This window comes from Cupressus sempervirens, chromosome 1 (assembly GCF_028749045.1).
Source record: "Cupressus sempervirens isolate cs-2001-9-10 chromosome 1, ASM2874904v1, whole genome shotgun sequence".
NCBI classification, from domain to species: Eukaryota; Viridiplantae; Streptophyta; class Pinopsida; order Cupressales; family Cupressaceae; genus Cupressus; species Cupressus sempervirens.
In genome coordinates this window covers 144,905,398-144,923,699 of record NC_143118.1, presented here as the reverse complement: position 1 = coordinate 144,923,699, position 18,302 = coordinate 144,905,398, and positions in this window count along the sequence as shown.

Genomic DNA, 18,302 nt, shown 5'->3' with positions numbered 1-18,302 from the left:
GGCCAATAATATATAGTTGTAAGTATCTTCAGTGTTTTTATTTTCCCTATAAAATGGCCTCCACATGGTTCATCATGACAAGCATGCAGTATATCATATATCTCATCTTGCTTGACACATCTCCTCATGACTTGATCTAGTCCTACATAGAAGACATTGTTATCTATCCAGGAATATTACAAACTTTTCTTTGCTAGCTTTCTCCTTTCTTTGTAAGAGAAGTGTGGGGGCATTCTATTTGAAACTAGGTAATTTGTGATGTCTACATACCATGGTGTATGAGTTTCTATATGGAACAAGTGTTCATCTAGAAAGGTGTCTTCAATTGGAGTTAGATCTTCATTAGTAATGGTCAATCTAGACAAATAATCTACAAGTATGTTGAATTTTCTAGGCTTATCAATAATAGTAATATCAAAATCTTGTAACAACAAGAGCCATCTTGCTAGTCTACTAGTGACAACTGGTTTTTTCATTAAGTATCTTAGAGCTGAGTGATTAGTATGAACAAAAATAGGATATCTACACATAATATCTGAATTATTCAATGCATAGACTAAAACTAAAAGTTCTTTTTTAGTTATTGTGTAATTCAGCTCGAGTCCATGAAGGCTTTTACTAATATAGTAGATGGCATTCACAATATTAGCAAGATTTTTTCCGAATATAGCTCCTACGACATAGTCTGATGCATCACTATGAATATGAAATGGAATTGACCAATCTGGTCCCTTTAAAACTAGTGTTATGGTGAGGAGTTTCTTAAGCTGTAGGAAGACTTTATTACATTCGGGTGTCCAAATGAATTCAACTTCCTTAGTCAACAATGTATACAAAGGACTAGTTATTTTGCTAAAATCTTTTATGAAACATCTATAATAGCCAACATGACCTAAAAAAGATGTTACATCTTTTGGTTTTGTAGGTATGGGGAGTGTTAGAATTACCTCTATCTTAGCTAGATCCACTTGTATTCCTATAGCTGATATGAAATGACCAAGTACCACACCTTCTTGCATAAGCATAAAATACTTTTCACTATTAAGTGCTAGATTATGTTCTTTACATCAAATAAGAACTTTTTCAAGATTCATCATGGCTTCTTCAAAGATGACTCCAAATGTTGTGAAATCATCCATGTATATTTCCATGGAATCATGTGATATATCAGAAAAAATGTTGATCATAGCTCGTTCGAATGTTGTAGGGGCATTACATAGGCCAAATGGAAAAAAAGAATATGAAAAAGTACCCCAAGGGCATGTAAATGTGGTTTTGTCTTGATCTTCAGGAGCAATACTTATTTGATTATAACCACTGTATCCATCAATTAAGGAGAAATACTTCTTTCCAACCAGAGTGTCCAGAACTTGATCAATGAATGGTAAATGAAAGTGATCCTTTTTGGTTTCCTTATTCAATTCTCTATAGTCTACACAAATCTTCCATTTCCCTCCCTTTTTAGGCACTATGACCAGGGGAGAAACCCATCTACTATTAGATATAGGATAGATAAAACTAAACAAATTTTTACAATTCAGTTTTAACTATTTCTCTAAGAGCTAGATTAATCCTTCTCTGGGGTTGATGGAGTGGTAGGCACCCTTCATTGAGTATATTCTATGAGTGCATAATGTAGGACTCAACCCTTTCATATCCCCATAGTCCCATGCAAAATCATTTTCATGTTTTTGAAGAAGCTTTTTAAATTGTTTCATCTATGTGGAAGATAATTTGGGTTTGACATGAACATTATGACCTTTTGACAACTGAACAATAGTTGTAGAATCAATTATAGCAGCTTTAGAGATTGGACTAGTATCTAATTCATATGGTAAGAGTTGATGAATAATGTTGGGCTCCTTGAGTAGAATACAACTCTCATTACATTCCTCATATGTGGTTAATTCTAAAATAGAACTATCAGATACATCTTTTTCTACCACACAAGTGTTATTAAGAATACTCTGAATTACTGAATCCTCTTCCTACAACTTTAGAAAAGATTGTATGTGTAACATCATAATTTGTTCTATTGAGTTTAACTCTTCTTCTCCATCTCCTAAATCTGGCCATATAGATGTGCTCAAATCTAGTTGTGGTTGTGCTGGAGGATATAAATCAAAAAATTTCATTACTTGACCACTAGATATGGTCATATTCCTTAACCTACAACTTATATTTGCATCAGTTGTCACTAACCATGGTCATCCTAGAATGATAGGGTAACCAGATAAATTGACTTTGGGAGACAGAATCATGAAATTTGTAGGGTACCCTAGAAAGTATAGGGTTACAACTATGTCTTCTATCATCCCATCAAGAGTGATAGTAGAACTATCTATAAGTTGTAGAATTTTTGGGGTAGCCCTCAATCCTTCTATTTTCAACTTCTTCATAGTATCCTTAGTCATGATATTTATAGCAACACCAAGATTGATCAAAGCATTTTTAACAGACTGACCATTTATAATCACATTCACAATTGGGCTTCTTGGATCAGAATATTCAAGAATGATCAATTTTTCTAACATAATGTCAGCCAATTGTCCTACAACATGCACTATAGTTGGGTCCTTTTTCTTTGTCCCAAGATTTTTTAGGTAGGCTTCTCTAATGGCTTTTCCATAGATAAGAACATATTTAATAGCTTGGAATAGGGGTTTTTGGGCATGCATGTTCTTTAACTGATCAAAAATATCAAAAGACTGGTCCTCTATTTGTGTAGGATTATTTTATATGGGCTTCTTTGGAAAAGGAGTTTCAACTATTGGTTGGGCTTGAGCTAAGCTAGTAACATTAGTTGGGACAACCTCTTTAGAATCTATGGGTTTTGATGTTGTAGGAGTATCTAGTATTTTAGTTATAAGAAGCAATTTAGGCACTGGTAGGGTTGTACTAGATGTCAAATGTATATTTGGAACATTCAGAGTGTAAGTAGGATATTATTGAGCATCAATAGAGTGCATGGGTTATTGTGACTACTATTTATTTGGATTTGGCTGAGGTGGTGCATGTAACAAGGTCTACTTCTGAGGTTTAAGACTTGTAGGTGGTGGCATTAGTGCAACATTTAGAGTGTAAGTAGGATATTCTTGAGCATCAGCATAGTGCATGGGTTATTGTAACTACTGGTTATTTGGATTTGGCTAAAGTTGTATAGGTAACTAGTTCTTCTTCTAAGGTCTAGGACTTGTAGGTGGTGGCATTAGTGTAGGCTGTTGGACTAGAGGTGGTAATTATGGTAATTATGGATTACCAATACTTTGGTTAGGCCATTGTTGAGGTCCTTTCCATTGATTTGTAGACTGCTAATTCCCCTGAGGTGATTGCCATTGGTTCTGCTAATTCTTCCATTTCTTATTCTATTGGTTTGGCCAAGAAGGTTGGGAATTTTAAGGCCATTGAGGCTATTGTGGATTATTTTGCCAAACTTTATTCCAATTAGGTTGACTATATTGTAGATGACCTTGGTTATTATGGTTTTGCCATTAATTACCATATAGATTTAAATTTTGCAAAGGGTCCTAAGGCATACCTTGACATTGGGTCCATGGCTGATAGTGAGCAACAAAGACTACTTGCTCATCATCTCCATCTATCTTGATGTACTCAGTTGGAAGATGTTGGTTTTCCACACTAGTAACCAATTTGCATTGCAAATATTTCTTCTATTTTTGGGAATGTGGGCGGTCTCAGCTAACTATACATTAGGTTCTGCATGCTTCTTCTTTGCAGTCATCATGTCGAGATGTGTAGCGACATCTTTTAGAATGTCCTACTTAAAATCTAAGAGGAGATTAGATATCTTGACCTTTGAAATATCTTGACTAATTCCTTTAATAGATGTAGTCTGGTGTCCTTTTCCTTTCTTCATTGTTGACCTTGAGTAATTAAGAAAAATTTTCTTCAGGTCATCCCAAGAAGATTGATATACATCTCCTCTAGCCATCAAGTCTAATGCTTCTAGACAACTATCATTCACACCTCTCAAAAAGACCAGCTTTTATGAATCCTCAGACAACACATGCTCAGGGTTATTTTGCAATGTATACAAGAAATGTGATACATAGTCTTCCAATGTTTCATCCTCCTTTTGTGATATTCTAAAGATATAATCTCCTCTTGAATCATTTTCTTTGCAATACTCTTTGTATTTGTCCAAAAATAGAGTTTCCATTTCATCCTAAGTGCCTACTACATTGGCTCCTAAGCCCATGAACCATTGTAAAGCTAACTTTTTTAGTGTTGCTGGAAACAACTTGAGCTTATGGGCATTAGTGTTGTAGTCAAAGCTATGATAGAGTATGTCAAACTCAAGCAAGAAAGTATCAGGATCTTTAGTTGCAAGGCCATAAAACTTTGGAAGAGCATTTGGAGGTACATTTTTGAGATTAGCATTGGTTACAAGGCTTGGAAGAGGAAATGGAAAAATAGGTTGTGTCATTATTGGAGGTATTTGATTATAAGGTTGATGCTAAAAAGGAACATTGGGTAATGGATTGTTAACAATTGGTGGATTTGGAGTAGTAGTATCAAGGAAATTGGACAAAATTTCAGCAAAAGGTTGAAGACCACTTGTATCTAGAGGTTCTACTCTTGAGGATGATTCTATAGGAAAGATAGGGCTTGCATCCTCAAAAGGCAAGTCAACTTCTTCTTCAATTTCTTTGTCCAGATTAATAGGCTTTCATGGAAGAAATCTTCCATATTAATCTTGTTGTCTTCCTCTTCGATGCATGCAATTGAATTGGTGACCTCTGAATCAAGCACTCAATCTTGTGGTTTCTAACTAATAGACTAATCTTAAAAAATAGAGGACTCATGAAGGTTCCTAGTTTGACACAATCCTCGGCAACGGTGCCAAAAAATGAAGGCTTTCATAATAGGTCAAGATAATCACACTAGGATTCCTCTCTCAAAGATATTATATCCAATTTAAGAACTATATATTCCATTATTAAATAAATTTTATTTTTCAACCCAAGAACATAGGACTTGAAATGGGTTAGCACAATATGTGCACTAAGTTTCTTTAAGTCTTAACACCTGTGCTACAGGAAAGTAAAATGCATGAAAAGAATCTATGCTATTGACACATAATAGTAAACACATCTAGACTATCAACATATGACTATAGAAAACTTTGAAAAAGGAATTCTAAGATAGTTAAAAATTCAAAAATCCACTATGATCATTTTTCAAAGTGTTATAGGAACTTTCACAGTAACTATGTTGCGGGACTAGTATAGTAAATCTATCTTAAAATAGGAAACTACAAGAAATTAATATACTCTACCTAAATCTATTCCACCTCCCAAGTGGGCCCCCTTGGTTGGCTTCAACTAATTAAAAACACAATGGATATTCTAAAATCACTTTCTCATTAGAATTCATCTTTTGTTAAATGACTGAATAATTCGCAGAGAATAGAAAAGAGCAACTTTAGAATCCTTCTAACTAACACACACTAAATTTTTCCTTTTCTTCCATATATAAAGGATTGGGATTTATTACATAAAAATCGTGAGCAAACATTATTAGAAGAAAAAGGAAAAATGTCAACCATGACTTTAAAACATTGATTGAGCAACAAAATAACAATCCGTAGATAATATAACAAGTCAGGTCTCCTGAAATAACTCCTCTCGTAGACGCAACTTATCACTCAGAATTGACTTGCTCTTCTCATGCTATGCCACTTCTCCATTTCCTTAAAATTAGAAACATTTGAACAGATATACACAACAACATTTCTACTCTCATTCAAATATTAGAACATAGCTTAAAATATTTATATGAAATACTGCACTTTATATATAATATTAAGCAAGGTATGTCATATCAACTATCCATAGATTTAATAGGTTCTAGCTACATTTAGTCATAAGTTCTCAAGACATTTAAAAAAGATATATTGGAAATGTTTTTCACAAGGCTAAAAGAATAAGTTCAGGCTATATAAAAACTATATAAAATTTGAGACATTAAAATATGCCTCGTCAATGACACCAACTTCTCAGTTGCAGATCTCATGATGGAGCTATCAACCAAAATCTAGATTGAACTACACATCTTGAAAGTAATATAGGAAAATTGGGATAAAATTGTGTCTTTAATTTTGAAAGTGCCTAATAAATTCCTCACATGTTTTGGTATTACTTTGTAAGTATATGTTTTTTGCATTTGTAACAAAGACAAGGGGGAAATATGATATGTGTGTAATCAAGGAGGAAATATGTATATGAGAAATGTATAGAGGAATATGTATATGATGATCAGTCAAACAAAAACAATTTTGAAAAATTCAAATTCAAATAAGTTATAACCGAGCTATAGTTTCCAGTTCAAACCAAGTTACATAACCATGCACATGCAAAGGGGGAGTTTGATAGAAAATTTTGATCAAGAGATTTTTTGATTACTGAAAGAACTACTCAAGATAAGTGTTTTTGTCACTAATGCCAAAAGGTGAGATTGTTGACCCTATGGAAAGACATATTGTCAATTAGTGACAAACCACTTTTACTATCAGGGAAGGTTAGTTAATACTACAACTGAGGTTTCCATCAAGAAGAAAATTTTAGTGTAGCCTGAGAAGATGAAGGTATGCTATGTTAATCGAGCTCATAATATAAGCTGAGTTATTCAGTATCTTTAGTGGAAACCAAGTCTCATATGTGAGACAAGTTCATAGTGTTAACTAAGTCCATTATGTGAACTAAGCTCATATATCACTTGAGTGTCATAGTGTTAATTGAGCAACAATGTCACCCAAGTTCACTATATTGCCTGAGCATAAACAAAAGATTAGTGCATAGTATTGCCTAAGCATCACTATTTGGGTCGACCTAAAGGTATAATCTGATTATTTTGAAGATATCTATTGTGGGAGCTGACTTGATGTGATGTTATTGATTTTGGGATATATAAGGAAGGAAATTTCATTTGTCTAAGTGCTTAAGAAAATATAGAATAGATATATGATTATTTTGAGGACAAGAAGTGAATATGAAGTAGTTTAAGTAATCAAGCTACAAGGTAGTATAAAAGGTGGAGTAGAGACTCATCCATCACATTTAGGTGATCATATTATTCAAAGGATCTACATCATAAAATAGAGTTTCAAAGCAAAGATCAACTAGATGATTCATCCTAACAAGTGCATTAGTCAAATCCTCTAACCAGATGGACCTAACAGTCCTTTGCTAAATCTCTAAACAGAGTAGATACTTCATTGTATCATAAAATCCTTTTACAAGGTGGACCTAACAATCCTTCATACTCCTAATAGAATAGATCATCAAAAGTGATCAATTGTAAGCCCTAATAGGAAAACTTTATTATTGTAGTAATGCAGCATTGTGGGGGTCATCCCCACCCCAATTTTGCCTTCTACTTGGAGGGTTTTTAGGTTTCCATATCTTGTGTCAAACTGTTATGGTATTGATTTCTTTATTGATTTATGTTCATGCATGGAAGTAGATTAGATAATCTAAAGACATAAAACTAAAGTAATTTGAAGTGAGAAAAAGTTTAAATGGTTCTTGTTTCACCCCCCCTCTCAGTCACTTGCTTGTCATTATATTTCCAACAACTTATCATTCTTTTCCTTCATTCCATTAGCAACATAGTGACTTAGTTACTCTATTCACCTTCACTTATCTTGTTGACACTAATAGGAAACATAATTATTTATGGGAGTAACATTCTCCCCTTTGACATTAGTGGAAAAAACATCATGCTTAAAAATAACTTGAAATTATATACGAACTTCCCCTATACATATGCCTCCTGATTATGACCTATTTTTCAAAACCTTTTTTGTGTACAATATCAAATCTGTATAACTCCTTACATAATCATAATACATACAAAAACTTGTCATTATTTCCCCACTTTTTTGACACTGGAAAAAAATACTTACTCTAAATTCAATCCAATGTGGTCTAGAAACTCCTTGTAATTCTTAAGCATAATAGTCTTCATATTGTCCTAATTTTTCTTTATCTATTCAATTGCCTACTTCTCAATAATTATTTTAGCTGATAGCTCTATCATTCACATTTCACATCCTTTCCCAATACTTTACACTACGTCAAACACATGGAAGTTACCAAATTGTGCATCATGGAGAGGATAAAAGTTGAGACACTCCCTATCTTCCTTTCCATGTCAAGAACTATATTTTTCAGCACTCCTAACTTGGTCCCCAACATAGACAACTTAGTGTTTGTAGTCTAACAATTACTATGTGTACCTTTGATAATAGTCATGTTAATATTTTCTTCCTCTAGCATCATATCCCTAGTTAAGTCAATGGGCTCCATTTTCACATTATTATAAATGTGAGTGGGGATGTTAGCTATAGAAGTCTTATAATTGTTGGTGGTTTTACTTTTACCTCCTTTACTACTAACATTCTCCACCTTCTCATCCTTCCTTTTAGATTTTCCAGCCCCTTAGTCCTCTCCCTCTTCCTCTAATATATAGTCAACCAACTAGGATTTTTACCTTTGTCCACAAAGTGGGTTGCCATCCTATGGGAATTTTTATTACTATTTTATTCTTCCACATCCCCATCTTCCTCCTTGCTTAGCACCTCTTTAATGGAGAATTTTATCTTTTTAGTTGTATGTGTGTGTGTGGTGTGGGACATGGGCCTCTATTCTTACTAGCATTCAAGAGTTTAGAATATTTACTTTTTAAACCACAATTTTTCAAAATAATGAAACATAGAGTAAGGGTTTCAAGAGTTCCTAACCTATAAGTGGGATTAGAGATACTAGAATAATAGATAGACTTCTTTTGACTAATGTAGGTGTTGAGATTATGTGTGTTGCACACATTGCATAATATTGTTATATTGTATTATTTTGTTTTATTATGTAATATTACACCTAGGAGCACCTAGACGGATGTGCAACATGTAAAGATTCCCATGGGATATACTTTATGAGTTGTATTGTAACATTGTGATAGTATTTGATGTAATTATTTAATATTGGGGGAAAAATTACATGTCAAATATTAAATGTGAGGTCAATGGATTATGTAGCACATGGTTTATGTAATACCACTTGGTGGTTTTGTAGGACTTGCTTATATATAAGTAGCCACAAGGGTAGTTGTACGGACAAGACAGAAAAATAAAAGGCAAAAAAAGTAAGAGTCAAGCAAGATAAGGCTTGATAGGTTAGCCAAGGGAGAATTTGTGAATGTTGGAAGCATAGCATGTGATGTGTAGATTCATGCATGTTCACATGGATTGCTTAGTTGTGGCTATGGCTTTGAAGGATTCCATGATTGTATTGCAATGGTGTTTTTGTTGAATAGTACATGGTGATGGATGCTTTTGGAGGCTAGATTTTTTCCTCAATGAGGGTTTCCCAGGGTATATTTTATGTCACATTTTTGTGGGTATGTTGTATATTTTCTTGCATGTGGATTTCAATTGCATATTTATTTCACATCTATTATGGGTTATGTGGAAATGATTATATTATTTGTTGCAAGTTTCCTTACAAGTGGCATCAGAGCTATGGTTTTTGTTTTTGTAACCCTAGATTGAATCCATGGGAATGCATAAGAGGATAAAAGAAAGGGTAAGATATATTTGTTTCATAGGTTGTTAATTGCAGATATGAGGGTTTATGGGTTTGTTGTTATGATGGGATGTTGGTATATTTTGGGCATGTGAAATTGTTGGACAAATGGATTTTTTGGATGTTTCATTTAAATAAGGGTTTTAGGGAGAAGCTTGCAGAAATGATCTCCTGGACAAAAATAGACCTCACTATTGGATCCAAGTTGATGTTTCCATAAACTTTGATATATAATATTCCTAGTTTGGACATGTGAAGAGAAAATACAAATGTTCTTTAGTTTCAGCCCATGATGGCCATCAAATTTAATCCCATTAGAATTTTTGTAAAAAAAAGTGAAAAATCGTAGTGAAAGTGAAAAATCGTAGTGAAAATCATAGTGATATCGGGTTTTGGACTTTTTATAGTCATTGGAAAGCTAATTCAGAGAACTACAACATGGTGTAGGTTTTATTTTATAATATTGACATTTGTTAGGTTTTAAGAGCCAAGAGTTAGATGTTGTTTATTTTGACACAAGTTTGGGCATAACTTTGGCATACAGAGTTAGATTTTGGATTTCGAGTAGTCAATAGAAAGTTCTTGGAGAGATTTACATATTGGTTTAGATTTGGTGCAATTTTTGCATGATTTATTTGGTGAAATATTGATCTGAATAGTTTATGATATATATTGACTGTAGTAACATTATGAGTTTATGACCTTGTATATTTTGGAGAATTGAGTTTGATGTCATTGTATACTCAACTTATATTTGAGATTGGTCTTATGATGGTATGGATATTAGTGTTTGATTTGGATATATATGATGACTTGTTGGGTCTACAAGTTGTGTAGTGTTGTAAGTGGTCTATACTTATAGGTTGCATTTGTGACTTGGATATGGGTTGTCTTTGCCCATTGATCTTTCATTATTGATGCATATTCAGATTGGTAGCTTGGATTTGCATTATATATTCTCTAAGTCACATGACTTACTAATTTTTTTTCATGTAGAAGGGATGAGATGTTGTTACCAAGTACAATCATGGTGGAGGATTGTGGTTGACTATTTTATGCTGACAGGTTGGACACATTGGCAGTTAGTTACTTTGTTCATGGATGTGATCATGGTGTCATAGATTTTGGCATGACATGATTGGGTATAGAATTATATCCTTGAGGTTCATTAGTTTGGATTCTTTATTTAGCTATGGTGCTATATATCTTCTTGATTGAGGATCATGGTTATTTGGTTTCTTTTGAGGAGCTCATGATGCGCACTTTAAGTTCTTTGATGGTTTGATGCCTTGGTTGATTCTCATGGTTAGAAAATAGTTTTTTTCATCATGATTTAATGGATATCTTAAATATAAAATTTTGTGAGAGCTTGTGACAGTGATGAGGTGATAGTTTAGGATTAGTTCCTAGTTTGGTTTATATCTTCTTGGTTTGGAGATCTTGGTTTCACTTGGTATCAACACTTTGCCTATGTGTGTGTGTAGACCTGGAGGATCTTCATGTAGGAGATAGGCTTTATGATGATATGGGTGACTTAGTACCATGGTTGAGTGGGAGTTATTGGCATTGATATACTTATTGAGTGTTTTCAAATGTTGTAGGTTTTTCTTAGATCCTATTGTTGTAGAAGCATATTTGACATTTGCATGGTTCACTTGTTATCTTCATGGTGTGTGAAGATGGTTTGATCTTGAGGACTTATGGGGTTCTTTGTTATCTTCATGGTGTGTGGAGATGGTTGCATCTAGAGGACTCATGGGGTTCTTGGTAAATGTGTGGTTTATGCTTTCATTTGACATGTTATCCTTGGTATTAAGATGGTTTCATTATTATGTCATGGTATACTCTTGATACATGTTTAGAGTTTTGACATGTTATGGTATGTTCATATGGAGTATGTTATCTCTTTGGTTGAGATGGTTTAGATTATGTTGTGGTTGGAACTTTGACATTGATCTTGGTATAGTTTCTTAGTATTTAGTAAATTGATCATTCTCTTGATACTTTGTGATATTTCCATATTACCTTTCGAGTTGGCATGGATTGACTAGTTATAGGTGCTCATGGATACTTAGAGATGGTGGTGATGATGATTTCTCTTGGAAGAGAGAAGTACATGTTGAGATAATTGATGGTTTTAGTAGACAACCCGAGGGCATTCACCTAATATGGACTTGAGAGGATATTGTTCTTAGATGAGTCTTGGTTGGAGATTTGGATATCTTGATGAGTATTCTCATTCCCACTCTTGGTCTACTTAGTGGTTTACAACTTGAGAGATATTTTCCATTGTTTCTCTTAAGTGTATTATGTTTTTGCTTATCATTCATGGATATAGATTGTGAGCTATGAGACATGAGTTAGTTCTAGAGGGTTCATTTGAGAGATGGTTTAAAATTGGTTATCTCCTTGTGCATCTGTTGTTGTTATGTTGGTTGAGTTTGGGAGATGGTTTTTATATTGGACATATTCATTGGTTTAGAAATATTTTATGAGTTTGACCTTCTTATGAGAGGCTCACATCCATGATTATTTATATTGTATGGTGTGGGTGTTGTTGTGGCTTCTTGCATGGTTTCTCTCCAGTCTTGGTTATCTTCCTGGATGTTTGGTTTCACTTATATTGGATTTGAGATTGTGATCACTAGTTTGTGCTCATGTGTTTCATGTGAAAGATGACATGGTTACTCATTTATCTCTCCTTTTTTTTTGGTTGTGGACAACTTGGGAGAGTGTTGGAGACTTGTTATGAGAGTTGTTCTTGCATATTATAGGTTTATGTATTATGGATTCCTTGATACTACATGGATTCAATTTTTTGAGATGTTGTGAGTGGATTAGTTATAGATTTGACATTATCTTTGCAGTGGGATCTCCTTGGTATATATGTGGTAGTTATTCCTCTTGAGGCTTGTGATTGTAGGTTACGAATTGGATATGTTGATGTGAGATTCACTTGGTATACCTTTAGAGGTATGGATAGTTTGATAGGTTAGCATTTGTTCTGGGTGTTATTTTAGCTCTGGATATTTGACAACTACAGATACATGTGATTACCTTTGGATTAGGTTTTTTGCTTGATATTTTATTTGGAATAGGATTTTATGATCTTCTTATGTGACAGGTTGGGTGGCTTTCTCTTTGGATGGCTTCTATAGTGACATTATTGAAGGTGGCTTCATTCATGTTTGAGAGGTTGGATACTTTGATTTTGTTGCAAGTACCAAGATGGAGCACTTCATGTACTTTGATCGATGATGGTAGATGTGCTAGGAGGGATTGTTTCCTTGTTCATTTATATGGCTACAGATTAACCCTATGCAATGTATACAAAAAGTAGGATATTGTTGAGATTATGTGTGTTGCACATATTGTATAATATTTTTATATTGTATTATTTTATTTTACTATGTAATATTACACCTAGGATAACCTAGATGGATGTGCAACATGTAAATATTTCCATGGTATATACTTGATGAGTTGTATTGGAACATTGTGATAATATTTGATGTAATTATTTAATATTGGGGAAAAGAATTAAATGTCCAATATTAAATGTGGGATCAATGGGTTAGGTAGCACATGGTTTATGTAATACCACTTGGTGGTTTTGTGGGATTTACTAATATATAAGCAGCCACAAGTTTAGTTGTAGAGACAAGACAGAAAGACAAAAGGAAAAAAAAAAAAATCAAGAAAGACAAGGCTTGACAGGTTAGCCAAGGGAGCATTTGTGGATGTTGGAAGCATCGAATGGGATATGTGGATTCATGATTGTTCACATGGATTTCTTGGTTGTGGCTATGGCTTTAAAGGCTTCCATGGTTGTATTGAAATGGTGTTTTTGCTAAATAATACATGGTGATGGATACTTTTGGAGGCTATGTTTTTCCCTCAATGAGGGTTTCTTAGGGTATATCTTGTGTCACATTTTTGTTGGTATGTTATCTATTCTCTTGCATGTGGATTTAAATTGCATATTTGTTTCAGATCTATTATGGGTTATGTGGAAATGGTTATATTATTTGTTGCAGTTTTCCTTGCACCAAGGGTATCAGTGATGTTGGAAAGTAAAGGAGTCTTGAACTAGGTGGACAAAGAGCTAAGAAAAAATAATGTAACCCACAAATCAAACCATGGTTTAGAGGGATGGGATTTTTTCCCTAACTTTTGGCAACCTCCACCATTTCCATAACATAACTCTAAAGGGTGCTTAGTAGGAAAAATAGGAATAAAATAAGGTAATGGTTGATAAAGTGGTTAAGAAGTGGCATATTCAGATAGAAATAATAAAATTTGAATTGATCTTCTAAAATAAAGTAATTCATAATCATAAGAGAAACCTAGCTTTATGGCAGAGACAACTACTTCCTTTCATAACCATTATTCATCTTGATCAAAGGTTCATTCCCTCATAAGAATATTTTAATATTTTCTTTATCTTCTAGTCAACTATTTTTCTTCCACTTTTTACACTTATTTAATAGCCCAATAGTCTTCATTATCACTTCTTCACCAATTTAAAAGGAATTTTTTTCCAATATAACCCTCCCACCCCCCTTAGAGATAATATCTTACATTAACAAGCCCTCATCATATTCAAGTTAATAGACTCGATAAACTTAGAAATCCCTCCTTGAAGATACATATATCATACAATGGTATCATTTTAGAATTCATCACATGCACTAGGCTTAATGCTAATATAGTCCCTACCCATATTAGGGAAAGAAGAAAAAAAAATTTGTAAAGAGGCCTACCCAAATTCCAAAATGACATAGTTGAACATAATTATGAAAAATTTCCATAGAAACCTAGTGATTAAAATAGATATTTAAGCTTTGTGTGTTATCTTGGGTATAATCATTTCTACATTCCCTCAAGTACTTTAATTCTACATACACAAATTCTACCCACAAAGGATTTCCCCTTTCCCTGATACATGATATCCACACACTTTAAAGAAATAAAAGGTATTCATTAATTGATTAAATTGCAACACCTTTAAATGATGCTATCACATCATTATATGTCCCTCTAAAAAGTCTTTACAACTCCTACAATCCTTCTCTTGATACATAGATAATTTTTTATTACTAAATATGACTTGATCACCCCAACCCTTTTTGCCAATTCAAATCCACAAGTCTTGTTTCCGAGTCATCTACTCCTTATTCCATTTTAAATTTATTTTCAAATTAAAATTTTCCTTCTTTTGGCCTTCAAAATCTTGAATCTTATATTAATCCATGTTCAAAACATGGTTGTATAAAGTAGGATCCATAATAGCCAAAGTTAAATGTCATCCATTAATATTGGCAATTGGGCTCTCTCCCTTTATGAGAGTTTGAATTTTATTTGGAAAGGATTATTTCTTCCTCAAGCATCTCAACCCTTCCTATGATAGTCCAACATATCCATGATATCAACAATCATATTTCCTTCTTTAAATACATGATTAATTTCAAAATAATCCAGGGCCAAATGACATATGTGAATATCTCCAAACCCCTTCAATAGACTAGTTGACTATACATTCCTTTAATAACATTAGGAATGTGCTTAGAACCAACTTCTATAGAGAACACTTTAATCCAAATTAAGAGGGTGATTTTAAAACCCCCATAGGAGGGTATCCCTTCGACTTGATTATTTTTATTTCCTAAAGGTTATTGTTGCAAGTTTTCACCATCTCTTAAGAGCCTATCCTAATCAAATCTCCCCACCACAACATGTACCCTAAGGTTTTCTTGTAGTCCCATCAAAATTTAAGTAACTATTATGCTACTGAATATACATACATCTTGAAAGTTATAAAATTGTCCTTATAATGAGCACTTATTTGGATCATTATTGATAATATCTCAAAATGAACATATATACTACTGTTACAGGACTTGATGAGACCTTTAAGGACTTTGGAAGTCTTGAGGTAAGGTAGCCTTCTAGAGACTAGTGGCCTCTTACCTCAAACTTAGTCAAGTCCTAGGTGAATTTCTATGGACTTTCTAAGTTTGGGGCATATTTTTGGTCTAAGTTTGTTCTCTATTTACAAAAATTAAAGCAAGAAAAAACCAATTTTAATATATTTTTTACTTTTTAGGTATTTATGCCATGTCTATGTTTGAATATATAGTCCACCAATATAACTTAGAAGGGGGAGGGGGTGAATCAATTATCCAACTATTATCACAATTATCAACCTTAATCAAACTTAACCATGTGAATAATATAATCAAAAACCACAACAAGATACTCATGCACAATAACACCAGATATGTTAACTAGGGAAATCCTTGATCAGAGGGAAAACCCTAGTGGGAATGATATTCAAAAGTTGATGTACTAATATAAGTATTCCTTGTTAGAGGATGGACCCTATTTGAAGCCTATAATAATATTCAGTAGATATTAGTCCTTGTTAGGAGATTCCAACCCTATTAGAAGTTGTGTTGTGCCAAGCCTCTTAGGATTTGTAGAAGGCAGATGGACCTACTATCCAAATAGCTTCAAGGGAAAGACCAATGAAACCATTGCCTAAATGATCTTTGTATTATTCCTTGCAAAGTAATAGAATAGAATTATACTTCCTTTCTCTTTCTCTATCCTATCAACCATATCTCTACTTCTTCTAATCTTGTAACTAGATCAAAAATCTCACATCCAATAATCCCCTGGATCAATTACTCTCATTCACCAAACACTATGCTCCTTTTCTAACTTCACATAGAACATACACTCAATTTTTGCTCCTATACAAACAAGGAAAACATCTTTCCTGTATACTATATCTTCAAAATAAGTCCTTGAGTTGGCCTTGAGGCTTTCCCAATTAATTATAACAAGATAACTAATTAATTCACAATTACAATAGCATTGTTAGCTCACAGTCTATACAACTTCTTACATGTGCAACTTTAGGACCTGTAAACTTGCTGACATCACCATCAAACTACCCTTTGTCACTAGTTGACCATGTATCATCAAATTATTTCTCTGCTAGAAGATATAATAGGATCTTCAGAAACTACTTTCCATGTACTCTGTCTTTGCACTACTCTTTGTAAATCACTTGTAGCTTTCGTACATCTTTGACTTAGACTTTGTGCATTTAACCTCATCATTAGAACAAAAGGTAAAACATGTCCTTAAACATGCATCACTTATACATCAAAACTCTATCCGTACAAGTATGATCTATGTCTGCTATTATGTCAGTCTTCACAAACTTACTGCTATGTTGACATCAATGAAAAACACAATCATGAATGCAACATGTTAATACTCTCCAATGCTTAGGATACTCCCCCAAAGGAATACCATCAACATTCATGCTAACAATATCCCCCTTTGGCATTCACGACAACATAGATAAAAAACATCTAAGTTCCAAGAATACCAAACAGTACTCTGCTACTATTGTTGTTGTTCTCATCTTTTCAAATCCTCTTCATCAATCAAATTTGAAAATCCTCTAGAACACTACTTGTTCTATTTCTTCATGTTCTATATCTCCCCCATAGAGATATTCACAAATCTTTCTAAATCTCCATAATAAAGTACATATGTTTATGCACTCTTCTCCCCCATACACACTTAGGACACTCTTCTTCCCCATGTATTCTTAGGATATGTTTTTCATGCACTCTTCTCCCCCATTGACATCAATGAAAAAATACCTCATTACATCAAGTGTTGCTCAAATATTTTAACCAACTCAAGTATCCAAAGACATTGTTCAATACCAAATATCAAGAGTCCTTAATGACTTTTCTCATCACAGATACTCCCCCATACATGAAGCATCAACATTCAATCTAGTCAAACAATAGTGCTTTGTACCACTAGACTGAAGAAATCCCTACATCATCTACCTTAAAGTAGGTAGGGGCATGACCCCAAGCATACTTCTCAAGTACTCAAATGTATCTTTAGGTAAGGGCTTCATAAAGATATCTACAATCTAAACTTTAGTACTCACATCATCCAATCTAATCTCCTTTTTTAATGTTTTCTCTCTCAAAACATTATACTTAATAGATATATGCTTAGTCTTAGAATGCAATACATGATTCTTAGACATACTCACTATACATCTGTTATCACAATATATGAAAAAAAGTTCTAAAAGTTCTATCCAAATGTCTTTCAGCATCTGCTTCATCCACATCACTTAATTACAACTATTTTTTGCTACCATATACTCTGCCTCAGCTATGCTCTATGAGATACAAGCTTGTTTCTTGCTTAGTCAAGAAACCAATCTTCCTCCAAGAAAGAATGCTTCACCACTAGTTCTCTTTATGTCATCTATATTGCCTACCCAAAATGCATCATTATATGTACATAGAGTAAAATTACTCAATCTGTCATACCATATTCCATAATCAGATGTTCCCTTCAAATATTTGAATACCTTTTTACTGTTGCATAGTGATACTCCTTGGGATCAGCATGAAATCTAGCTACAATCTTGACTACATTTTCTATATCGGTCTAGTGTGAGTCATATATTGAAAACCTCCAATCATGGATTTGTACTTCTTCTACTCAACTTAGGTGTCTCATCTTTGCTAGATAACTTGTGATCAGTTATCATTGGTGTACCAATAGGCTTACAAATTTCCAAGCCAAATCTCTTCAATAAATATTTCAAATACTTAACTTATGATATAAAGATTGTTACAAATATAA